We start from the raw sequence: 8,152 nt of genomic DNA, 5'->3' as shown, positions 1-8,152 counted from the left end.
ATCCCAATGGCTTTCAGCTGAATTGCTGCTCCAAAGCTTGAAAGCTTAACCAGCCGAATGCTTAACCAGCCAAATCTTAACCAGCCAAATGCCTCTAGTTTCTGGTCCTCACGCCTTATATATCTTTGCTTTCTACCACCACTCCCTGGGATTAAAGGCTGGCTTTCTGGGATTAAAGGCGTGTCACCATGCTTGGCTGTTTCCAATGTGGCCTTGAACTCACAGAGATCCAGAGGGATTTCTATCTCTGGAATGCTAGAATTAAAGGTGTGAGTGCCACCATTTTCTAGCATTTGTATCTAGTGGCTGTCTGTTCTCTGACCCCAGATATTTTTATTAGAGTACACAATATTTTGGTGAACACAATACCACCACAATCTTCCAAATATAATAGTACTTGCTAATAATTCCAACTAGACACCAAGAAAATATTTACATGTCAGTGAGATTATCTTAACATTTCCATAGAATAAATGAGAGAAAAATTACTGATATTTTTTAAAACTGAAGTGATGAGGGAATGTGCCCCCAGTCATCAGCACTAAAGATGGAAGTCATCACAAACTGTACAACAGATACCAGAATGAATAGAATCAGAGAAAAGAGTCCACAGCCTAGAACCAGATCCCAGGAAACATGGAGGAGATGTGTGCATGGTAAAGGCAGGCAAATTTCCATGTAGGGTTCCAGGCCAGCTGCTTTCAAGAGTTCCAGGATAGCCGGGCGGTGGTGGTACACACCTTTAATCCCAGCACTCAGGAGGCAGAAACAGGCAGATCTCTGTGAGTTCGAGGCCAGCCTGGTATACAGATCGACAGATTCCAAAGCTACAGAGAACCTCTGTCTTGGGGGGTGGAGGGGACAGCCAAGGCTACAACATAGAATCCCTGTCTCAAAAAACTGAAAACAAAACGAACAAAGAAAGAGGGCACACAGCTTCAGATGGGAAAGAGATTATTTCATGGACACTGTTGGCATAACTCAGAAGCATCTGGACAGAAGAATTTCATTGTACATCCTTTCTCACATCACATTTAACAATAAAAACTAGGGCTGGGCTGTGACAGAGCACTGGCCTATAAGCAGGAAACCCTAGGTTCAATCCCCAGCCCTTCTAAAAATAAAACAAAGTATAATTCCAAGAAAGACAAAGAGTTTTGATGATATCAAAAATAATTCAACTTTAGAAGAAAGCATAGTGAGGAAAATGGGCTTGTTTGAACTAGAGGATTCACATCCCTGATATTTTAACCTTACAAACAAGTTATTAAAAGAGAAGCAATGTGAAAGAGTTTTGAGAATTATTGTGTAAAGGAGCAAGTCCCAAGAAAGGACCCCCAAGTAACCAATGTGACCCTCTGCTGCTGGTGGCCGTGGAAGCCACTCTACCCTTTGGAAGGTAAACTGGCAGTATGTGTTAAAATTGGATAAATGCAGAAACCTCAGCTCAAGGTATCCATGATATAGAAGTCCAGGCTTGGCGGTTTGTATGTACCCTGCTCACAGCACTGCTCACAATAGTAAAAACCTAGAAACAGGTTGGAAGTCTGTCAAATAAGCCTGGGGGTGTAGCTCAATGATAGAGCACCTGCCTAGCATGCAGGAGGCCCTAGATGCAATCCCCCACACCACAAGAAAAAAGTTTTGAGCCTGTCAAATAAGGAGTGATTGAATACATAAGAGCAGGTTTCATATATACAATTATGAAACTCTCGAGTGAGTGTTCTCTGTGTACTGGTCTAGGAAGACATCCATACTACATTCTACACTGAAAAACAATTTGCAAATTAACATGCACCCAGAGGTCCCTGTAATCCAAACCCCTGATGGATCCTGAAATTATGGATAGTACTAAATTCAATATGTAAAACCCACATGCTCCTTTTTTTTATTTTTAAAGATATTGTGTGTGTTTGAGTATATCTGTGCGTGGATATAGCTCATGAGTGCAAGTGCCGTTGGAGTCCAGTGGCTTGACAAAGCAGCTGGGAGCCGCCAACTGTCGTGCTGGGAACTGAACTTCCGGCCTCTGCAAGAACATTACTCCTCTTAAGCATGGAGCCATCTCTCCAACTGCTATTCTCTTTCCATTCACTCATGTCTATTATACAAATTAATTTATAAATTAGGCATAGTAAAAGATAAACAAAACATTGTGTCAATATGCGAAATAGGGTCTCTTGGCATCTTTTCTCTCCCGAAACATCTTATTGTCCTGTGCTCGCCCTTCCTGTGACCGTGAAAGATGAAGTAGGGTGAGAGACACGGGTGTTGTAACAAACTATTACACCACTCTTGACCTTGCAGTGATGTCAGGAGGAGGCTTGTCCTGCCGTGGTGATGCCTGTTGACCATGGGTGACAGAAACCACAGAGAACAAATGCCTGATAAGAGGGACGATTTTACTGTAACTCCAGCTCTTTCTCCAGTTAATACGCAGTTTGTGTTTCTCTCTGTGTGTATGCATATTGAATGTGAGGACACTTCCATGCTGGTATGGGTAGAAGCCAGAGGTGGACATCAGGTGTCTTCCTCAATCATTCTCCACACGGCCAGTTCTCTAGCTGACTCCAGAAGCCCGGGTTTCCCCGGGATCTCTGATCCCCTTCGCCTCTAGAGGACTGGGATTGCAGGTGAGCCACCGCTCTGACCAGCACAGCTTTTTTAGTTTTTGTTTTTTGTGAGTGCTGGGGATCCAAAACTTCTACTTCCCTTATTCTTTAGTCATGGAGCCATCTGCTCAGCCCCCACAATGAAACAGGAGGATTTATGTGCAATTACACTATGATGGAACCTGGATGGAGAGAAACCAGAAACAGGGAAGGGAGAGACCAAAGTGTTTTCTGTTTACTTCTCTGGTTTGTTTACATTTTCAATCAACCTTGCATCTCCTTCTCTTCTCTTTTCTTCCTTTCTTTTCCTTTTTCCTCTCTCTCTCCCTCTCTCTCTCTCTCTCTCTCTCTCTCTCTCTCTCTCTCTCTCTCTCTCTTTCAGTCTCACTATGTAGCTCTGGTCCTAGAACTCACTGTGTAGACCAGGCTGGCCTTGAACTCACAGGGATCCTCCTACCTCTGCTTCCCAAGTGCTGGGATTAAGGTCATGCACCATCACATCCAGCTACTCACATTTTTTTAAAGAAGTGTGAAAGGTGGAGAGAACCATATATTGTTGTAGAATATTATTTTAAGATGTATTATATTTGTTTATGCTGTGGAACATTTGTTTAATGATGCAAAGAGGTGTTGCTTTTGTTTATGTTGCATTTGTTTAACTCTGTGACGCTGTGTTACTGTGCCTGTCTAAAACACCTGGTGGTCTAATAAAGAACATCCAATAGCAAGGCAGGAGAAAGGATAGGTGGGGCTGGCAGGCAGAGAGAATAAAAGAGGAGAAATCTGGGCGAGAAGAAGAAAGAGCAAAGAAGGAAAGATTAAGGAGGAGGACATCAGGGGCCACCAAGCCACCCAGCCAGCCTTGGAGTAAGAGTGAAAGTAAGATATACAGAACTAAGAAAAGGAAAAAGCCCAGAGGCAAAAGGCAGATGGGATAAATTTTAAGAAAAGCTGGCAATAAACAAGCCAAGCTGAGGCTGAGTATTTATAATTAAGAATAAGCCTCCAGGTATGATTTATTTGGGGGCTGGGTGGCAGACCCCCAAAAGAGCAAAGAGTGAAGAACAAAAACAACCAACAACAATGTACCAAGTAGAAAGAAGATTGCAATCTTTTTACACCCATGATGGAAAACAGCAGTCTGAGTGAAAGGTGGGGTCCAGCACTGATACCCTAGAGGAAGAGGAAGGGAGCAGAAGCCTGCCCTGGGCTGTGAGGTAGAAGGTCAAGCGGGCAGCCCAGCATGGCGCCACATCAAGTCACCACTCTAACCACTGTTACCTCTCCTGCCTCAGGACAGAAGAGGGAGATTCTCTTCCTGGAGAATCAGCCTTTAACCCACTACACACGTGGCTAATCGTGAACTAGTCAGAGTCACAGAGTCTCCTTAAGAAAGAGAGAGTGGGGGACCACAATTCATCCCACTCCATTATTCATTTGATTGATTTAAGGTGAAGAGAAATTTGAGACTTACACAAAGAAAAGACCCTTTAATAGAGACTGCCAACTGGAGAGGAGATCTCTGAGAGGGGAGATCTCTGAGGGGGAAGGGTATCTCTGAGGGGAGGGGAGATTTCTAAAGGGAGAGAGCTTTGAGAGGGGAGGAAATCTCGTGTGCGGGAAGCTTTAGCAGGAGAAATCTCTGAGGGAGGAGATTTCTCAGGTCTCCCAAGGCGCAGAATGAACTTCCCAGGATGAAGCAGACAGGACCACTCAGCCACACTGAGTGTGTTGGCCCCCACAAACCCTACCCTCTGGCTAGGATGGCTCCTTGGCCTCCTGGGCATCATGGATGAGACCTGAAAGAAGTCAAACTTTTTGAAGTGATTAGGAGAACTGAGATTTTCTTCAAGTCCTGGGTGGTTCATTTCCATTTTCCAAGTGACTTCTTAGCCAGGCGCCTGCTTGGGGCTTTGAAGGCTCAGTCGGAAGTAGAGGGAAGGGAGCGGCAGAGGTGATGGAGCAGGGCAGGTGGCAGTGTGAGGGAACATGTGCAGAGCATTGGGAAGGCGGGGAGGAGCTGGCAGGAGCCGCACTGTAGAGCCTAGGCCACGCCGTTCTGCACAACCTCCCGGAAAAACCACCTGTTGGCCAGAAAGAAAGGCCAACTGCTCAACGTGCCTAGACGGAATCGCAAGCAGGTGATTGAGAAGGCATGATGGAAAACAGAAAGCCAAGTGGATTTTCCCACGAACCTATTGTCAGCACCACGGTTCCAATCACCCTTTGCTTTGTTTCATAAGATGGTACAAAAAGAGGACTCCCAAACACTGTTCTGCAGACCAGGAAGAGTATGAATTCTCGGTGTTTACGGTGACAAAGGTCCCGCCACAGATGAGAAGGCGAAATCGAAAGTAGGAATCGGAGTGGACGCGCGCACATCTGTGTTTATAGCCACATTGCACACAAGAGCTAACAATAGGTGGAAGCAGACCACGTGCACTCTGCAGAGGGAGGGGCTCAGGCGTGGCACGCACAGTGGAGTATTATTTAGTCTTTTGGAAGAAGGGATATCCACTGTGTGCGACACCGTGGGTGACGCTGAGTGAAGCAAGCCAGTCACAAAAGGACAACCTGTCCCTTGTGTGAGGTAGAGAGGGTGGTCAGACCCATAAAGACAGAAAGTGAAATGAGATGGTGAGGGGAAAGAGAAACTAGTGTTTGCTGGAGTAAAAGTTCCCGTTTGGCAGAGCGGCGGTGCCGCGTGCCTTTAATCCCAGCACTCGGGAGGCAGAGCCTGGCGGATCTCTGAGTTCAAGGCTAGCCTGATCTACAGAGTGAGTTCCAGGACAGCCAAAGCTGTTACACAGAGGAAGCCTGTCTCAAAAAAAAAAAAAAAAAAAAAAAAAGAGTTTCAGTTTGAGAGGCTGGTCAACAACATAACAACATAAGTGTCCCTATTTCATGGCACTATACACTTCAGAATGGCTAGGATGGTAAATTCACCTTATACGGTTTAAAAAAAAAAAGGCAGTAGTGCCAAGGCCACACTCTGAAGGTTTGCTTTCTGTGTGTATGTATATGCCTGGGTGGATGTATATGCACCACAAGCTTGCAGACACACACAGAGGCCAGAAGTGGGCATCGGATCCCCTGGAACTGAAATGGCATGCAGTTGTGAGCCATGTGGGTGCAGGGTACTGAACCAATGTCCTCTGCAAGAGCAGCCAGTGCTCTTAACCACTGAACCACCTCCCCAGACCCCCAAGGCTTCATGTTGTATGAATCCCCTAAGCCTCACTTGAGTCCCCTTTTCTTGGGAAGTACTTGCATGCAAGGAAAGCTGTGCATGAAGAAACAGGACTGATCATCTGGATCAGGTTTGGCTCACATGCCAAACTTCTCAGTAAAAACCAAAGGAAGTAAGCACACTCAGTTCTCCAACTACTTTCCTCCCAAACTTTAGAATCCAAGAGTCTGATTTCCTCCCATATAAACTCAGACTCATCACCTTAGCCTGTGGCCAAAAATATATTCACAAATATTAGTTACAGTGTTTTCAGGGCAGCAAGCACATTCTGTAGTAAACGTAACCTTGAATCCCCGGACCGGGAGAAGTTCCTGGACCGTCCCTCTTTTTGAATTCTCCCCCTGCAGTCTGAGAAACCGGCCAACCACAGGGCACCATCCTTCAGGTGATAAAGAAAAGCCGAAGAGACTGGGAAGGACAAATATCCACGGGTGAACGGGAAGGTCACCAGTAAAGTTAAAGATAAACTCCATTCTCTTTTAAGTTCTAGGTCATGAAAAAGCATATGGCAGTGTGCGGTAGTGGGAAACCCTAGACAGCAGGAGTTTACATCCCAACTCTGCCTTGTGCTTAATTATAGAAGCTTGAACTCAAGCACACTTCTAAAGCTTTTAAGTTCCGACTTCAAATGATGGGAATATCTTCCTCCCTGGGTGTCCATGAGGGATGCATTCCGGGCCCCTCTTGGAGATCAAAATTCCACAATGTGCAAGCGCCTTACATAGAATGACACTGTGTTTGCCCAGAACCTCCTACACGCTTTTAATCACCTCTAGAGAACTTAGGCTACCTTGTACAATGTGTGGCTAGAAACTGTACTGTATTTCTTAGGGAATCAACACAGGGAAAACATCCTGTATATGTTTCATTCAACAAATGGATTGTTTGAGACTTTTTGTTTTCTTTTCAAATAGTTTGATTCATAGTTGGTGGAGTCCTCAAAGCCTATGGGTACAGAGAGCTGCCTATAACATGCTTGTCATAGTGCAGAGTTCAAAGCAGGTGGAGGCTGGGGAAGGGCTGTGCACTCTCTGCCAGGTCCCTCGCTACTCTTTCCACTGAGCATGCAGGGGCAGAAAGCAACTGACACTTGTGGGTATTTTTAATTGCCCCCAGCAATTATAATATTCTGCATGTGGCTTTGGGAGGATTTAATGACGACAGATATTGGCTGTATCTGGCAGAGTCCATAGTATTTTGTTTTGTTTCAATGCCAGGGCTGGGTCCTCATACACACTAGTTAGAGCCCTGACACTAAGCTCAAGCCCTAAACCATTTTTTATAGTTTTATTTCAAGGTAGGGTCTCCAAAGTTGCCCAGGCTAGCCTTGAACTTGAGACCTTCCTGTCTCAGCCTACCAAGGATCTGGGATTATAGGTCTGTGCTTGTGATTTATTTAAATTATTTATTCTTACACGATATTATTTTCAGATTTTCAGGCCTCTAAACAAAATATGTTGAGTGAAACCTCCTCGTTTCTACAATCCTGCTTGCATCATTTCTAATCTCTGAATTCAAAACCACTTTTGTACAGGACAGCATGTACTCAACCATCATGGATGCTGTAGTCACTTACAGGTGATTTATTTTCAGTGCTTAGAACTGAATACAGGACTTAATGCATGCCAAGCATGTGTTCTCCCACTGAACTACATCTCAAGCCCCTACAAGTAATATATTTTTTAATATTTATTTTACTTTTAATTATGTCTGGGGTTGGGGGGGCTATGTGCACATAATTGCAGGTACCCACAGGAACAAGAAGAGGACATCAGATACCCTGGAACTGGAGTTAGAGGCAGGTATGAGCCACGTGACATGAATGCTAGGAACCAAACTTGGGTCCTCTACAGTAAGCTCTTTTAACTGCATGCCAGTGAGACAAGGACTCCCATACTAGCCATCTCTCACCACATCAGAGTGACTTCAGCAAAAGGACTTAAATTCCCTGGCCTGGGTTTCCTCATTTATTAAGTAGAAAAGGGAAAGAAAAAAAAAAAGTCTCACAGAATTTGGAAATGTTAGCTGTAGCAAAGCACACCAAACAAAACTTGGCATCTAGCAATTGCTTAGTAAACAACATCAAATACGTTCAGAGGATGTGACCTTTTTAATAGAGGAAAGGGCCAAAGTTGAGCAAGGCCAACATGTTGGCTAGTTTTATGTCACCTTGACAGAAGCTAGAGTTATCTGAAAGGAGGGAACCTCAGGTGATAAATTGCATCCATAAGATCCAGCTGTGGGGCATTTTCTTAACTGGGGGATGGGGTGGGGAGGGCAACCCATTGTG

Source organism: Peromyscus leucopus, chromosome 5 (genome assembly GCF_004664715.2).
Source record: "Peromyscus leucopus breed LL Stock chromosome 5, UCI_PerLeu_2.1, whole genome shotgun sequence".
Taxonomy (NCBI): Eukaryota; Metazoa; Chordata; class Mammalia; order Rodentia; family Cricetidae; genus Peromyscus; species Peromyscus leucopus.
Note: the sequence above shows the minus strand (reverse complement) of the source record.